Raw genomic sequence first — 18,357 nt, forward strand, 5'->3', positions numbered from 1 at the left:
CCCTGCAGTCCCTACAGAATCAGGGTAAAAACGAGAGAGGGGGGGCACTATTGGCAGCTAAATTATAAACAGCAGCTATAAAAGGGAGTAACACTTATATAAGGTTATCCCTATATATATATATATATATATATATATATATATAGCGCTCTGGTGTGTGCTGGCAAACTCTCCCTCTGTCTCCCCAAAGGGCTAGTGGGGTCCTGTCCTCTATCAGAGCATTCCCTGTGTGTGTGCTGGGTGTCGGTACGATTGTGTCGACATGTATGAGGAGGAAAATGATGTGGAAGCAGAGCAATTGCCTGTGTTAGTGATGTCACCCCCTAGGGAGTCGACACCTGACTGGATGGTTGTATTTAAAGAACTACGTGACAATGTCAGCACTTTACAAAAAACTGTTGATGACATGAGACAGCCGACAAATCAATTAGTGCCTGTCCAGGCGTCTCAGACACCGTCAGGGGCGATAAAACGCCCGTTACCTCAGTGGGTCGACACAGACCCAGACACAGATACTGAGTCCAGTGTCGACGGTGAGGAGACAAACGTAATGTCCAGTAGGGCCACACGTTACATGATCACGGCAATGAAGGAGGCATTGAACATTTCTGACACTACAAGTACCACAAAGAAGGGTATTATGTGGGGAGTAAAAAAACTACCAGTAGCTTTTCCTGAGTCAGATGAATTAAATGAGGTGTGTGATAAAGCGTGGGTTTCCCCCGATAAAAAAGTGCTAATTTCTAATAAATTATTGGCACTATACCCTTTCCCGCCAGAGGTTAGGGCGCGTTGGGAAACACCCCGTAGAGTAGATAAAGCGCTCACACGTTTATCTAAACAAGTAGCGTTACCGTCTCCTGATACGGCCGCCCTCAAAGAACCAGCGGATAGAAGGCTGGAAAATATCCTGAAGGGTATATACACACATACTGGTGTTATACTGCGACCAGCAATCGCCTCAGCCTGGATGTGCAGTGCTGGAGTGGCGTGGTCGGATTCCCTGACTGAAAATATTGATACCCTGGATAGGGACAGTATATTACTAACTATAGCATTTGAAGGATGCATTACTATATATGCGTGATGCACAGAGGGATATTTGCACCCTGGCATCAAGAGTGAGTGCTATGTCCATTTCTGCCAGAAGAGCGTTATGGACGCGACAGTGGTCAGGGGATGCGGATTCCAAACGACATATGGAAGTATTGCCGTATAAAGGGGAGGAGTTATTTGGGGCCGGTCTATCGGACCTGGTGGCCACGGCAACGGCCGGAAAGTCCACCTTTTTACCCCAGGTCACCTCTCAGCAGAAAAAGACAACGTCTTTTCAAACTCAGTCCTTTCGTTCCCATAAGTACAAGAGGGCAAAAGGCCACTCATTTCTGCCCCGGGGCAGAGGAAGAGGAAAAAGACTGCACCAGGCAGCCTCTTCCCAGGAGCAGAAGCCCTCCTCTGCTTCTGCCAAGTCTTCAGCATGACGCTGGGGCTTTACAAGTGGACTCGGACACGGTGGGGGCCCGTCTCAAAAATTTCAACGCGCAGTGGGCTCACTCGCAAGTGGACCCCTGGATTCTTGAGGTAGTATCACAGGGGTACAAACTGGAATTCGAGACGTCTCCCCCTCGCCGGTTCCTGAAGTCTGCTCTACCAAAGTCTCCCTCCGACAGGGAGGCAGTTTTGGAGGCCATTCACAAGCTGTATTCCCAGCAGGTGATAATCAAGGTACCTCTCCTACAACAGGGAAAGGGGTATTATTCCACGCTGTTTGTGGTACCGAAGCCGGACGGCTCGGTGAGACCAATTTTAAATCTAAAATCCTTGAACACTTACATAAAGAGGTTCAAATTCAAGATGGAGTCACTCAGAGCAGTGATAGCAAACCTGGAAGAAGGGGACTATATGGTGTCTCTGGACATCAAAGATGCTTATCTCCACGTCCCAATCTACCCTTCTCACCAAGGGTACCTCAGGTTTGTAGTACAAAACTGTCATTATCAGTTTCAGACGCTGCCGTTTGCGTTGTCCACGGCACCTCGGGTCTTTACCAAGGTAATGGCCGAAATGATGATTCTTCTTCGAAGAAAAGGCGTTTTAATTATCCCTTACTTGGACGATCTCCTGATAAGGGCAAGGTCCAGGGAACAGTTAGAAGTCGGAGTAGCACTATCTCAGTTAGTGTTACGTCAGCACGGGTGGATTCTAAATATTCCAAAATCGCAGCTGATTCCAACAACACGTCTCCTGTTCCTAGGAATGATTCTGGACACAGTCCAGAAAAAGGTGTTTCTCCCAGAGGAGAAGGCCAGGGAGTTATCCGAGCTAGTCAGGAATCTCCTAAAACCAGGCCAGGTGTCAGTGCATCAGTGCACGAGGGTCCTGGGAAAAATGGTGGCTTCTTACGAAGCGATTCCATTCGGAAGATTCCATGCAAGAACGTTTCAGTGGGATCTTCTGGACAAATGGTCCGGATCGCATCTTCAGATGCATCAGCGGATAACCCTGTCGCCAAGGACAAGGGTGTCTCTTCTGTGGTGGCTGCAGAGTGCTCATCTACTAGAGGGCCGCAGATTCGGCATTCAGGATTGGATCCTGGTGACCACGGATGCCAGCCTGAGAGGCTGGGGAGCAGTCACACAGGGACGAAATTTCCAGGGCTTGTGGTCAAGCATGGAAACATCTCTTCATATAAACATTCTGGAACTAAGGGCCATTTACAATGCCCTAAGTCAAGCAAAACCCCTGCTTCAGGGTCAGGCGGTATTGATCCAATCGGACAACATCACGTCAGTCGCCCACGTAAACAGACAGGGCGGCACGAGAAGCAGGAGGGCGATGGCAGAAGCTGCAAGGATTCTTCGCTGGGCGGAGAATCATGTGATAGCACTGTCAGCAGTGTTCATTCCGGGAGTGGACAACTGGGAAGCGGACTTCCTCAGCAGACACGACCTTCACCCGGGGGAGTGGGGACTTCATCCAGAAGTCTTCCAAGAGATGGTAAACCGTTGGGAAAAACCAAAGGTGGACATGATGGCGTCCCGTCTCAACAAAAAACTAGACAGATATTGCGCCAGGTCAAGGGACCCTCAGGCAATAGCGGTGGACGTTCTGGTAACACCATGGGTGTACCAGTCAGTGTATGTGTTCCCTCCTCTGCCTCTCATACCAAAAGTACTGAGAATCATAAAAAGGAGAGGAGTAAGAACTATACTCGTGGTTCCGGATTGGCCAAGAAGGACTTGGTACCCGGAACTTCAAGAGATGCTCACGGAGGAACCGTGGCCTCTACCTCTAAGAAAGGACCTGCTCCAGCAGGGGCCTTGTCTGTTCCAAGACTTACCGCGGCTGCGTTTGACGGCATGGCGGTTGAACGCCGGATCCTGAAGGAAAAAGGCATTCCAGAAGAAGTCATCCCTACCCTGATAAAGGCCAGGAAGGATGTAACCGCAAAACATTATCACCACATTTGGCGAAAATATGTTGCGTGGTGTGAGGCCAAAGAGGCCCCTACAGAGGAATTTCAACTGGGTCGCTTCCTACATTTCCTGCAAACAGGACTGTCTATGGGCCTAAAATTAGGGTCCATTAAGGTTTAAATTTCGTCCCTGTCGATTTTCTTCCAAAAAGAACTGGCTTCAGTGCCTGAAGTCCAGACGTTTGTCAAAGGGGTACTGCATATACAGCCTCCTTTTGTGCCCCCGGTGGCACCTTGGGATCTCAATGTGGTTTTGGGGTTCCTAAAATCACATTGGTTTGAACCACTCACCACTGTGGAATTAAAATATCTCACATGGAAGGTGGTAATACTGTAAGCCCTGGCTTCAGCCAGGCGTGTCTCAGAATTGGCGGCTTTATCTTATAAAAGCCCTTACCTGATTTTTCACACGGATAGGGCAGAATTGAGGACTCGTCCTCAATTTCTCCCAAAGGTGGTTTCAGCGTTTCACGTGAACCAGCCTATTGTGGTGCCTGCGGCTACTAGGGACTTGGAGGACTCCAAGTTACTGGACGTAGTCAGGGCCACTGAAAATATATATTTCCAGGACGGCTGGAGTCAGGAAATCTGACTCGCTGTTTATCCTGTATGCACCCAACAAGCTGGGTGCTCCTGCTTCTAAGCAGACGATTGCTCGTTGGATTTGTAGTACAATTCAGCTTGCACATTCTGTGGCAGGCCTGCCACAGCCAAAATCTGTAAAAGCCCATTCCACAAGGAAGGTGGGCTCATCTTGGGCGGCTGCTCGAGGGGTCTCGGCTTTACAACTTTGCCGAGCAGCTACTTGGTCAGGGGCAAACACGTTTGCTAAATTCTACAAATTTGATACCCTGGCTGAGGAGGACCTGGAGTTCTCTCATTCGGTGCTGCAGAGTCATCCGCACTCTCCCGCCCGTTTGGGAGCTTTGGTATAATCCCCATGGTCCTTACGGAGTCCCAGCATCCACTTAGGACGTTAGAGAAAATAAGAATTTACTTACCGATAATTCTATTTCTCATAGTCCGTAGTGGATGCTGGGCGCCCATCCCAAGTGCGGATTGTCTGCAATACTTGTATATAGTTATTGTTACAAAATTCGGGTTATTATTGTTGTGAGCCATCTTTTCAGAGGCTCCTTCGTTTATCATACTGTTAACTGGGTTCAGATCACAGGTTGTACGGTGTGATTGGTGTGGCTGGTATGAGTCTTACCCGGGATTCAAGATCCTTCCTTATTATGTACGCTCGTCCGGGCACAGTATCCTAACTGAGGCTTGGAGGAGGGTCATAGGGGGAGGAGCCAGTGCACACCAGCTAGTTCAAGCTTTTACTTTTGTGCCCAGTCTCCTGCGGAGCTGCTATTCCCCATGGTCCTTACGGAGTCCCAGCATCCACTACGGACTATGAGAAATAGAATTATCGGTAAGTAATGTCAAAGTCAGAAAAATATCTCTATGCACACTGCCATATTTGCACCTCACACAGGTCTGCGCTGCGCATGCGTGCGCTCTCCCGTGCGTGCGCATACTCGCTGTTGCGGGCACCCGCGGGTGCGCGGTATGTGCATTTACGGTAGAGTTCATGTGTTCGTAGCGTGCGACCCAATCGTTACATATTTCCACTATATAATGTATTTTGTAGATCATGGTCCCTTTGATAGAGTCTGAAAGTTTGGTTAATGTAGAATGTTCATGAACAGAGAAATCCCTCTTTGTTTGATACGAAGGGTCAGACAGGAGTAATACAGTGGTGTTTAGTACCCATCGGAAGAGTATTTAATTAGCAATATTCCGGTGTTGGTTTGAAGCGGATTAATCGCTCGTGCGAATAGTTATGGACATAAGAAGTTTATGAACATTTACTGTATTTGCACTTACTTATCCATGCGGCGGGAAACCCAGTTTCCCTCCCACCTGAGCTGTTGGAAATAGTCACAGCCCACCTGTATGAATCAACCTATGACCTTTTGTTATAATGCGAGGAGGAATTCCTGTGTCCAATGAACAATGAGATTGTAGGGACCATTGAATTGTATTGTGTGTGGGGCATAAATAGACAAGCCGATCACATCCAGCTCTCACTCTTCAACGGTTATCATTGCTGAAAATCGGGAGCTGGATGTCCAGAGGCGCATGCGATCGTTTCCTTTGTGCGTAAGTTTTCTCCGCAATCATATTGTCTTTCTTGATGTTATGGGCCATATCTCTCTCTCTCTCTCCTTCTCTTTCTCTCGTACTCTCTTAAACGTAATAGTATTGTATTGTATTTCCTGTGTAGTTATCTGGTTAGGTAGTCTGTTATATTGTAGTGTATGACTTGTATTGTATTAATTCTTTTGCAAGTATAACATTCATAATATATATATTAGGCGTTGGACCCTAAGCACGGTATCTGTGTATTTCTTATAGTGTTAAGTATTCACAGAGTGTCGGTGACGCTCAAACAGCTTTTAAGTTAATAAGGTTACACTGTGTTGCATCTACACCCTATCTCTACACTAAGGTTTTACAGCATATTACATTGTTTTTGGTTTAGATTTAAAGGTTTAACATTGTGAGCGTCAGCGCCGCTGGTGATCTCCTAGTGGTCCCGAGCGTCCGCTACGCTATAGCGAATCATTACGTTAGCCGGCAGCCAATAGCGTGCCTGCCTGTGATCTCTCGGCCGTGAGCGAACGTGATGCTTGAGCGTCTCGACCACGGCTAAGCGATCGTTACGCAACGAGCGTACCCTTACGGTACTCCATACGTAAATAGCGTACAGTGTTCTTAGACCTCATAAAGGGTTTTATATAAGATAAATATTTAGCTTTATCAATTGGCGGCTCGTCCTGTCCTTCACATATCTCTGCTAGGAAATTTCAGCAGACATTATCCAGCAGCAAAGGGCGGGAGGTCATATTCCTCGTAGTGCTGTTTGGATAAGCGTCTGCTTCGCTTAGTAAAGGGTGCTGAAGGAATCCGGAACCGGAGGTAAGAACAACACGCTAGTGTCTTTTTAAAAAACTGTTTATTTCTGTCTTGCGTACACACGCACATATCTGCATTTCTTTTTCATTCGTGTATTTTCATATATCACTCTCCTGTTTGCCATTTTATAATTGATAAAACGTGCTAATAGAGATTTGTCGCTATTTCATAGTTAAAGTGTAAAACCCACATGCAACTCTACCTAAGGTAAAAGGAGAGATTGGTGTGTTGCGCGGTAGACGATCGAGGATCATCTACATTGATAAAAGTGTTAGTTGTGTTGCGGTGGACATTGGTTTTGTGTACACGTGTCTCTAACAAAGGGCTGAGACTCGCGTACGCCAAGGCCGACGCACGCAGCGTAAATTAAGCAACGGAGCGTCTGGGTACGCCCACGTAACTCAAGTCACACGACAGTTGATTTTTAAGTAGCGCAACAGGCGATAGGTAGCGCAACAGGCGATAAGTAGCGCAACAGGCGATAAGTAGCGCATCAGGCGATAAATAGCGCAAATCTATTTTAAATCCGAAATTTAGATTAACAGATCCTTCTCCAAATTCACAACACATCTGGTCTAAAGAAAATTTCTGCGCAGAAATAGAAATAGAAGCAAAAGTGTACGTGTGGTGAGTGAGTGTTTTGTATATATAAGTTTATACAATTTTACAGGTTGAACCACAAGAAGTCGAGTTCTCGCAGAGGTACATACATGTAAGTGACGTGCATGGTGGCTAGGGAGGCATCTCTGGTTAAACATAAAATTTGAGCAGTAGAGAATAGTAGACCAGGAGGTCATACTACAGACCGGGAGGTCCAGGTACAGCAGACTAAGAAGTCTGCCATAAAAGAGAAAAGGGCACAACCCAGGGGGTTGGTGCAAAACCCATATAGGCCAATAAAGCTCTGGCTGAAGGAATTCGCAGCCGAAATTTTCGATTCCACTGGTCGCTCAGCACATAAGATTAGTTGCTTATGTGCTGAACGATTGTACCGCACGTAATTGTGTACATTAGTTAATCTGACCAGTACCATTTGTGTACGATCCCGGTCATAAAACTATTTGTACACTCCGATGTGATTTGTGTAATTTTTTATTTTCTGAAGGGAAGTTCGCTGGTCACTCAGGAATTGTCCAACAACCAATAGTTACTGGAAAGAGTAAGTGTTCTGCGGATATCCCTCGCATGTTCCAGTAAATAGAGGTTCATAGGGGCCCTGGGTCGAGTACGCCAGCACTAAGGCAGTGTGTGGGTCGTATTGGTCGGCGTGGGCGAGTGAGTGGGGTACTCGGTAAACCGCCACCGTCAGCCTATCGTGAACATTTTGGTTTTTGTAAGGGTTCGCTGAAGACCCTGAAATAAGGTCAGAGGTGGTGAAAGCAACGCCTGCAAGTTATGGGGGCCAATTGTTCAGGAAGGGGGCGATCAACCTCGGTTCGGGTTGATTCAGTAAACCGACCAGTCGGGTCGGCAAGGTACGTAATGTGTGAAAAATATGGCTCACATACAGAGGTTTTATGTGATGAATGGGAGAGAATGACAGTGCATGACGGGGAGAAATTCCCAAGAGTAGGTAGCTTTAGATCAGAAGTGTTGCAAAATTTAAGGAGGAGGATATGTCTCATTAAATCAACAAAGAGACGAATCCAACATTATGATTATTTGCAGTTATGGCAACAGGAGGGTGAAATACAGAGAGGATTGGCTCTGGCGGCAGGATCTAATCCTATCAAGAAATTGATAGCGACAGCCCCGCCGCCACCATACATATCAGGAGAGAAATTGGTTGCGGAGAATGACGCACCAGGGTGTAACAAACAAACACTTAGCAACTGTGTAAATGTTAATAAGTTAACCAATGCAAGTATTAACCCGTGCAAGTTGTACCCTGTTTTGAACTTTCCCCAGGAGTGTGATCAAGAGGACGAATCGGCAACAATATCGGCGCTCTCTCTAGCAGCCACCATAGCAGAGACAACAGTAGGCACGGCTCCACCCACGAGATTAGTAACAAAAGCCCCTAGCGGAGGTCGTATCTACAGGTAAGTACGGCACCATACACTACGCTGAAACCATTTCACCACAGGCTGTAGAACCTACACAGAGTGATGTTAGTAGACTTAATCCTGTTAGGGTAATAGCAGTGCCAAATGGGAAAACTGACACAACAGGAATCACTCCTGTTAGGAACATTGCCATGTACAGCCCATTTTCCCGAATGGAACTAAGAACCATAGTGTCTGAGTTCCCTGACCCTAGGAAAGACTTAGTTGCCAGCCAGAAATACATCAGAGACCTAGGGAACACTTTAGAGCCCAATAACAAAGACTGGCAGGTATTGCTGAGGGCATGTTTACCCTCAAATGTCGACGCAGCTCAATTTTTGGCTGACTGTGGATTAGATCAGGATGTACCTCTTACAGATGTGTACAACAAAGATAACGTAAAAAGAATAAGTTTACAGTTAAAGGAGTATTTCCCAGCAGTAGTTAAGTGGAACAAGATTTTCTCCATTAGACAGAAAGAGTCAGAAACTGCTGCAGAATATTTTCACAGGGCATTACTAGAAATGGCAAAGTACACAGGTATAGAGGACATTAAAACAAACATAAACCATCGAGAAGTAGCAGTATCTGTACTAATGGATGGGTTAAAAGAGACATTAAAGACAAGAGTACAGACCACGCAACCATGTTGGCGAGGTCTGTCGGTGGCTACTTTGAGAGAGGCTGCTATTGATCACGACCGGAATATCACCCGACACAGGGAGTCACAAGGTGATAAGTTAATGGCCGTAAGTATACAGGCCCTGACCACAAGGCAGCCTTTGTATAAATCACCAAACCCTGTGGGTAAGTCAAATGTGGTAACTTGTTTTTCATGTCATAGACAGGGACACATGGCACGAGACTGTAGAGTGAAAAATTCACAAAACTCATATCAACCCCCTAGACAACGACACGACACACGACATTGGGAGCAAGGTCCGCAGAGACGGAGTTATGAGCCACATACAGGGGAAACAAAAAGATACCCCCCGAACAGAGACTGGCAAGCCACTGGTAGTTCCCATTGCACCCCTTCACAAGTAGTTGCTGCCAGCGGGATTCAGGGAGGTCACCATACCCAATAGGGGTGTGGCCATACCTGTAATCTGCAGCCAGTAAAATTGATTGCAAGTCTTGGGAGTGAACCAGAAATTGCAATCAATGTAGCTGGTAAATCATTAAACTTTCTTGTAGATACAGGGGCGGCCAAATCAGTGATAAATTCGACAGTGGGCATGAGAACCACTGGTAAGACAATTCCAGCCATAGGGGTAACGGGAGTAGTCCAGCACTACCCTGTTAGCAAACCAGCCGAGATTACAGTAGGGCCGTTACACACCAAGCATTCCTTTTTGCTAGCTGCATCGGCACCGACTAATCTCCTGGGAAGAGACTTATTGTGCAAAATGGGGTGCGTCATTTATTGTACTCCTGAAGGTGTATTCTTGGACATACCTGAGAATCACGCTCAGGAAGTGCGAGACATGTTAGACTCCCCATCAAAATTAATGTCACATACCATTATGACAAATAGGACTCCATCCCAAGTAGAGGAAATTACATCCCAGATACCAGAGTCACTTTGGACTAAAGATGGACAGGACACTGGATTAATGGCAAACGTAGCTCCGGTAGTTGTACAAGTAAAAGATGGTAGGATAGCTCCAAAAATCCCACAGTACCCTCTGAAGCCAGAGGTGGAGTTAGGAGTGTATCCCGTAATAGAGCGCTTGTTACAACAGGGCATTCTGGTAAGAACGTCCAGCACTGCCAATAGTCACATCTTCCCTGTTAAAAAGAGTGGGGGGAGGGGTTACCGGCTAGTACAGGATCTAAGGGGGATTAACAAAATAGTTGAGAGTCAGTTCCCCGTAGTGCCAAATCCAGCTGTCATCCTTATGCAAATCCCTCCCACTGCGAAATTTTTCACTGTTATTGACCTCTGCTCCGCTTTCTTTTCGGTACCTCTGCACCCTGACAGTCAATATTTGTTTGCATTCACATACAGAGGAGTCCAATACACATGGACACGATTACCACAAGGTTTCATAGACAGTCCAAGTATCTTTTCCCAGGCTTTGCATGATTGTTTACAGTCTTTCCAACCAGAGAGTGGATCAGTATTAATACAGTACGTGGATGATCTACTACTGTGTTCTGATTCATTGGAAGCATCCCTGAAGGATACGAAACAGCTCCTGTTTCATCTTTCAGACACAGGACACAAGGTTTCCAAGTGCAATTATGCCAAACTAAGGTAAAATATTTGGGACACTGTCTAACACAAGGACTGAGACACCTGACCGCTGATAGAATTCAAGCAATTAGAGACATGACTCTGCCACAAACCCAGCAACAGATCAGAACATTTTTAGGAATGTGTGGGTATTGCCGTAACTGGATCCCAGGATTTTCCATCCTAGCGTTACCCTTGCAGGAGATGGTCTCCTCAAACAAACCTGATCGGATTTCGCATACAGACGAGTCCGAGATGGCATTTGAGAGACTTAAACAGTGCCTAACGCAGGCACCAGCATTAGGTATGCCAGACTATGGGAAACCCTTTGAGCTGTACGGAACAGAAAGTGCTGGTTGCGCGGCAGGCGTCTTAACCCAAAAGCACGGTAATGCCAGCAGGCCGGTAGAATACTACAGCGCTCAGCTAGACACGGTAGCGCGATCCCTCCCCACATGCTTGCGAAGCGTTGCTGCGATAGCATTGCTAGTAACGAAAAGCGAAGATGTAGTGCTAGGTCACAACCTCACAATTCATACACCACATGCAGTGTCAGCCTTGCTAAATTCTGCCCAAACCAGGCACGTCTCATCAGCACGGTTTACAAGATGGGAATTGGCACTAATGGCCCCCGTAAACATCACCATAAGGAGATGCAGTGCATTAAACCCTGCAACATATCTCCCAGGTGTGCCTGGACAGGCACAAAGGGTGGAGGATGAGAGTGGTGGGGAAGGAGAATTTAACACAAAGAAAGACACACATGATTGTATGGAATATTTGACCCAAAATTTTACCGCAAGGCCTGACATCAGTGACAATCCACTGGAAGATGTAGATCTAACTTTCTACACGGATGGTAGTTGTCACAGACAGTCAGACTCGGGAGACTTGTGTACTGGATACGCAGTCGTAGATGACCAAGGCACCATAGAAGCGGAACCGCTAGGCCCACCTCACTCAGCCCAGGTTGCTGAACTGGTCGCCCTAACCAGAGCATGTGAATTGGCTAAGGGCAAATCAGCCAATATCTACACCGACTCTAGATACGCATTCGGGGTAGTCCATGATTTCGGAGCCCTATGGTGCCTCAGAAATTTCATGACGGCAGCTGGTACACCGGTAGCGCATGCAGCTCACATCAAAAGGCTTCTAACAGCGATACAGGAACCCGACAGAGTGGCTGTTATCAAGTGTAAAGCACACACATATAGCCAGGACCCAGTATCACTTGGTAACAGCCGAGCAGATGAAGCTGCTAAGTTAGCAGCTGGTACCCCCAGACAGACAGACACCACGCAACTGATGGTATTTAATACCATCAACACACAGAAGTTGTGTGAAATGCAAAATTTGTGTTCCACACAGGAAAAGGCAGTCTGGAAGGCAAAGGGATATGGCCAGGAGTCCTCAGGACTCTGGACGGATGGACAAGGTAAACCGGTGGCCCCCAGAGCATATCTCCCATGTTTAGCTGAGGCAGCTCACGGGCTGACTCATCTGGGCAAGGAGGGAATGTGCAAGTTGGTAAGAGCATATTGGTGCGCCCCAGGATTTTCATCTCATGCAGGTAAGAGAGCAATGTCATGCCTTACCTGTTTGAGAAAGAACATCGGAAAAGCAATACCAACAGAACCATCTCATATCCCACCTGCAGGCGGCCCTTTCCAGGTAATACAGATTGACTTCATTCAATTACCCCCTTGTCGAAATTTGAAATATGTACTTGTTTGTATAGATGTTTTCTCAAATTGGGTCGAAGCATTTCCTGCGGCCACAAATACCGCCATGTTTACTGCTAAGAAAATTGTGCAGGAATTTGTATGTAGGTATGGTATCCCTAGAATAATTGAAAGTGATAGGGGTACCCATTTCACAGGTGATGTCTTTCAAGGAATGTGTAAGTTGATGGGAATTGATAGCAAGCTGCACACTCCATACCGTCCACAGGCGAGTGCGAAGGTAGAAAGAGTGAACAGCACTATTAAAAATAAACTGAGCAAAGTTATGGCAGAGACAGGATTGACATGGCCAGAAGCTTTACCCATTGTACTGTACAGCATCAGAACCACTCCCAGGTCCCCTCTTAATCTGTCTCCCTTTGAAATCTTGTTTGGTCGACAACCGCATGTTATGATTAACCCTCAGGATGATTTGAAGTGTAACAATGAAGTGACTGTAAAGTACTTGATTAACATGAGTAAACAGCTAAGGAATCAAAATGATAATTTGAAGTTGGTGATTCCTGATTTACCAGATAGTAATTGTCATGACATTGAACCTGGGGATTATGTAATGATACGGAATTTTCTACGCTCAGGTTGCCTTATTGACAGATGGGAAGGACCATACCAAGTCTTATTGACTAGCACTACAGCATTGAAAGTTGCCGAGAGAGAGACTTGGGTTCATTCGTCCCATTGTAAGAAGGTTGCTGATCCAGAGAGGTCCCGTGATAAGGAACAGACGGTAGAGGAAGCTGTATCACTGGAGTGTCTGTTCCAGGAGGACTGAGGCGGCACCTGAGCATTGAGAATCACAAGATCAAAAGCAGTTGTCGATTCCCTGTTCCCTTTTATTGTTTTTCTCCACTTCCCATTCCCCCTCCCTCAAATTATTTTTCCCCCTTCTCATTCTTCTTCGTTTCCTCCTATAAGATGGACTTGCCCCAAGAGACTGTGATCCGGATTTTCCTGTTGACCATGATGTTGACCAGAGCAGTCTGTTCCGGCGAGAGTACCATGGAGGTCGGGAGAGGTTCTGGAATGGGTTCTGATGACAGAGATGGAGGCGTAGTTTCCCAAGAACAACATAATCAACAAGCAAAGGCGAGTATCAGAAAACGATCCGATAGCATTGACCATAGAAGGAATTGTGAAGGATTGTTAGCTGAAGAAAACTGTATCTGTAGGCTCTGTGACAACGTAGTTGAGGATGGGTGCATTAAGAAATGCCAATCCAGTTTTAATATCCACATGGACCGGCATCCCTTGAGTGACTATCACTCTTTAGTGGGTAGTGTGTTAAATCAAACAGATTGTTGGGTATGCTCTCAAGTACCTCAAGGTCATAGCAAATCAGGACTAGTACCATTTCCTTTAACGATAGGGGATGTACTTGAGCTAAGTGGTGGGAGGCCGGTGGACAGGAGGTTTAATATCTCCAGTCCTCCTAGTTTGAAGCTCCACCAATATCATGTGGATAGATCCCTCATATGTTTTAACATTTCCAATCCCCGAAAGCCGGGAAATTGGGAAGTGTCATGGAGTAACCAAACCATGACCTTTTCATATAGAGCAGATAGAATGCCGACAGATACAGAACTTATACGCCACATAGCCAGTAGAGGAAAATCTTTCCGATATAGGTATACCCTAGGAAATAGGATTACGAGAGTTGGAGAAGTATCACCAGGATACTGTGCACATATCGTACAAGCTGATACGTGTACTAGACAGATGGGAGAATTAGGGTTAGGAGATTTCACATGGAAGATGTGTAATATGGTTATGTCCTACTCCGTCCCATATGTTCTCCCTGATGATGCATATTTCATATGCGGGAGGAAGGCGTATAAGTGGCTTGCCCCAAACTCTGAAGGATTGTGTTATATTGGAAAAGTACTGCCTGAAGTAATGACTGTATCACATGCCAAAATGAAGGATATACACCGTGTTGCCCAAGCTCCTTATACTCACACCCATTACGAGCACGTAGTTAAACGGCACCTGATAGAAAGAACAGAGCATCCGGCCTCTGACATGATCCATGAATCCACCGGGATTCAGGTTCTAATCGCGTTAGATTTCACTCGCACCGCCAGAGGAGTGTTGAATTATAAATACATATCTGCGCTCGCAAATTTGTTAGACAATATCACAGAAATGTATGATGACACGTTTAGGTATACTGGAAGAGAACTTCAAGCTTATAAAACAGAACTGGTTCAGCATAGAATGATTCTCAATTATCTCACGGCAGTAACAGGTGGATATTGTGTCACACTGGCAACGCAGTACGGCGTGAAATGTTGCACATATATTACAAATAGTACCGAGGACCCGGTCGAGGTCATAGACCAAAAGATGGACGATATTCTCCAACTGAAGTGGGAATTTCGCAGGAGACACAATCTCACCCTTGCTGCTGTGAGTAATGAGCTAACTGGTTGGGTGTCATGGTTGAACCCGCGAAATTGGTTCTCCGGTTTAGGAGAATGGGCTCAAGGAGTCATAATGGATGTTGGGAAGTTTCTCCTATGTATCTTAGGTGTTATCATAACGATTGGCTTGATATTTAGATGCGGTCAGGCTTTAACGAAGTGCAAACGAAGTACCAGGGTGATGAGTTTAAGGAGTGAGGAAACTGTAATTCCAATGGATTTGATTTATGACCCAAATGTAGAAACAATGATGTGATGAAAATGCGATTTCTACGGTCCGTTTCTTTCACCTGTTTTTCCGTTTTCTCCAAGGTAAAAAGACCCACTTGGACGAGGAATTTGATGAGCCGATATACAGACAACAGATGGATTAAAGAAGAAGTTTTGACAACCTGATACGCAGATTTTTGATGAACTTTGCCATAGATCCCCAGTTTCCCTAGAAATTTTAAAATTACGCTAGCCCAACACTTTTGTAAATCTATGGACATTGACAAAGCTTTTGCTCGCACCTTATGGGCAAAAGCACAAAGAAGACTGCATTCAACAGACACCGAACAAGACTTCAACCGACAAATGTTCATTTACCTGACATAGAATACCACTGCATTTACCGTAATTATGTCTTTTCTTCATCTCTACAACCTTCAGGTAATTACACACATAGTATAGGGAATACAGGCACAGATACCAGCAATCACATATTCCCCCATTCATGTATCATCAACTAAAATGTGCTCCCCATTTTGTTCAAAATCCGAAAAAAGCTCGGTAAAGTTTGACAGCCCATCCACAGACCCGTACCACGGGATAAGAAGGAATTCAAATGTATACTTCGCAATACCTCGAAGCTTGATTTAAAACACGTACGGCACGATGATACATGACCCCCAAGCACGGATTCATACACACATGCTTCTGCTATCACACTAGGTCATACCCTTTTCCCACCTTCTCCTCTCCTCCCCTACCCAACCATGTAAATGTATTAACCCCTGACATATATTTTTCTCGTTTTGAAATGTTTTAGGAAGTGGCAGTTATTGTTGACTGCCAAAGGGTGGACTGTCAAAGTCAGAAAAATATCTCTATGCACACTGCCATATTTGCACCTCACACAGGTCTGCGCTGCGCATGCGTGCGCTCTCCCGTGTGTGCGCATACTCGCTGTTGCGGGCACCCGCGGGTGCGCGGTATGTGCATTTACGGTAGAGTTCATGTGTTCGTAGCGTGCGACCCAATCGTTACATATTTCCACTATATAATGTATTTTGTAGATCATGGTCCCTTTGATAGAGTCTGAAAGTTTGGTTAATGTAGAATGTTCATGAACAGAGAAATCCCTCTTTGTTTGATACGAAGGGTCAGACAGGAGTAATACAGTGGTGTTTAGTACCCATCGGAAGAGTATTTAATTAGCAATATTCCGGTGTTGGTTTGAAGCGGATTAATCGCTCGTGCGAATAGTTATGGACATAAGAAGTTTATGAACATTTACTGTATTTGCACTTACTTATCCATGCGGCGGGAAACCCAGTTTCCCTCCCACCTGAGCTGTTGGAAATAGTCACAGCCCACCTGTATGAATCAACCTATGACCTTTTGTTATAATGCGAGGAGGAATTCCTGTGTCCAATGAACAATGAGATTGTAGGGACCATTGAATTGTATTGTGTGTGGGGCATAAATAGACAAGCCGATCACATCCAGCTCTCACTCTTCAACGGTTATCATTGCTGAAAATCGGGAGCTGGATGTCCAGAGGCGCATGCGATCGTTTCCTTTGTGCGTAAGTTTTCTCCGCAATCATATTGTCTTTCTTGATGTTATGGGCCATATCTCTCTCTCTCTCTCTCTCTTCTTCTCTTTCTCTCGTACTCTCTTAAACGTAATAGTATTGTATTGTATTTCCTGTGTAGTTATCTGGTTAGGTAGTCTATGTTATATTGTAGTGTATGACTTGTATTGTATTAATTCTTTTGCAAGTATAACATTCATAATATATATATTAGGCGTTGGACCCTAAGCCCAGGTATCTGTGTATTTCTTATAGTGTTAAGTATTCACAGAGTGTCGGTGACGCTCAAACAGCTTTTAAGTTAATAAGGTTACACTGTGTTGCATCTACACCCTATCTCTACACTAAGGTTTTACAGCATATTACATTGTTTTTGGTTTAGATTTAAAGGTTTAACATTGTGAGCGTCAGCGCCGCTGGTGATCTCCTAGTGGTCCCGAGCGTCCGCTACGCTATAGCGAATCATTACGTTAGCCGGCAGCCAATAGCGTGCCTGCCTGTGATCTCTCGGCCGTGAGCGAACGTGACGCTTGAGCGTCTCGACCACGGCTAAGCGATCGTTACGCAACGAGCGTACCCTTGCGGTACTCCATACGTAAATAGCGTACAGTGTTCTTAGACCTCATAAAGGGTTTTATATAAGATAAATATTTAGCTTTATCAGTAAATTCTTATTTTTAGGTTTTTTATTTTCAGTGAGACCTGCTGGCAACAGGCTCTCTGCAGCGAGGGACTAAGGGGAGAAGAAGCGAACTCGCCTGCTTGCAGCCGGATTGGGCTTCTTAGGCTACTGGACACCATTAGCTCCAGAGGGATCGACCGCAGGCCCAGCCTTGATGTTCGGTCCCGGAGCCGCGCCGCCGTCCCCCTTACAGAGCCAGAAGCAAGAAGAGGTCCGGAAAATCGGCGGCATGAAGACTTCTGTCTTCACCAAGGTAGCGCACAGCACTGCAGCTGTGCGCCATTGCTCCTCATACACACTTCACACTCCGGTCACTGAGGGTGCAGGGCGCTGGGGGGGGGCGCCCTGAGCAGCAATAAAAACACCTTGGCTGGCAAAAATACCACAATATATAGCCCCAGAGGCTATATATGTGGTAAATACCCCTGCCAGATTCCACAAAAAAGCGGGAGAATAGGCCGCGGAAAAGGGGCGGCGCTATCTCCTTCAGCACACTGGCGCCATTTTCTCCCTCACAGCTCCGCTGGAAGGAAGCTCCCTGGCTCTCCCCTGCAGACTACACTACAGAAAAGGGTAAAAAAGAGAGGGGGGGCATTAAATTTAGGCGCAGTATATATTTATATAGAAAAAAGCAGCTATAGGGGACATAACTCAGTTAGTCCCTGTATATTTATAGCGCTCTGGTGTGTGCTGGCATACTCTCACTCTGTCCCCCCAAAGGGCTTTTGTGGGTCCTGTTCTCTATTAGAGCATTCCCTGTGTGTGTGGGGTGTGTCGGTACGGCTGTGTCGACATGTTTGATGAGGATAATGAGGTGGAGGCGGAGCAGATGCCTTTAGAAGGGATGTCACCCCCTGGGGGGCAGACACCTGAGTGGATGTGCTTATGGAAAGAAATGAGTGCACGTATAGACTCCTTACATAAGAAATTTGACGACATGCCAACTGTGGGACAGCCGAGTTCTCAGCTCGTGCCTGTCCAGGTGT

Source organism: Pseudophryne corroboree, chromosome 8 (genome assembly GCF_028390025.1).
Source record: "Pseudophryne corroboree isolate aPseCor3 chromosome 8, aPseCor3.hap2, whole genome shotgun sequence".
Taxonomy (NCBI): Eukaryota; Metazoa; Chordata; class Amphibia; order Anura; family Myobatrachidae; genus Pseudophryne; species Pseudophryne corroboree.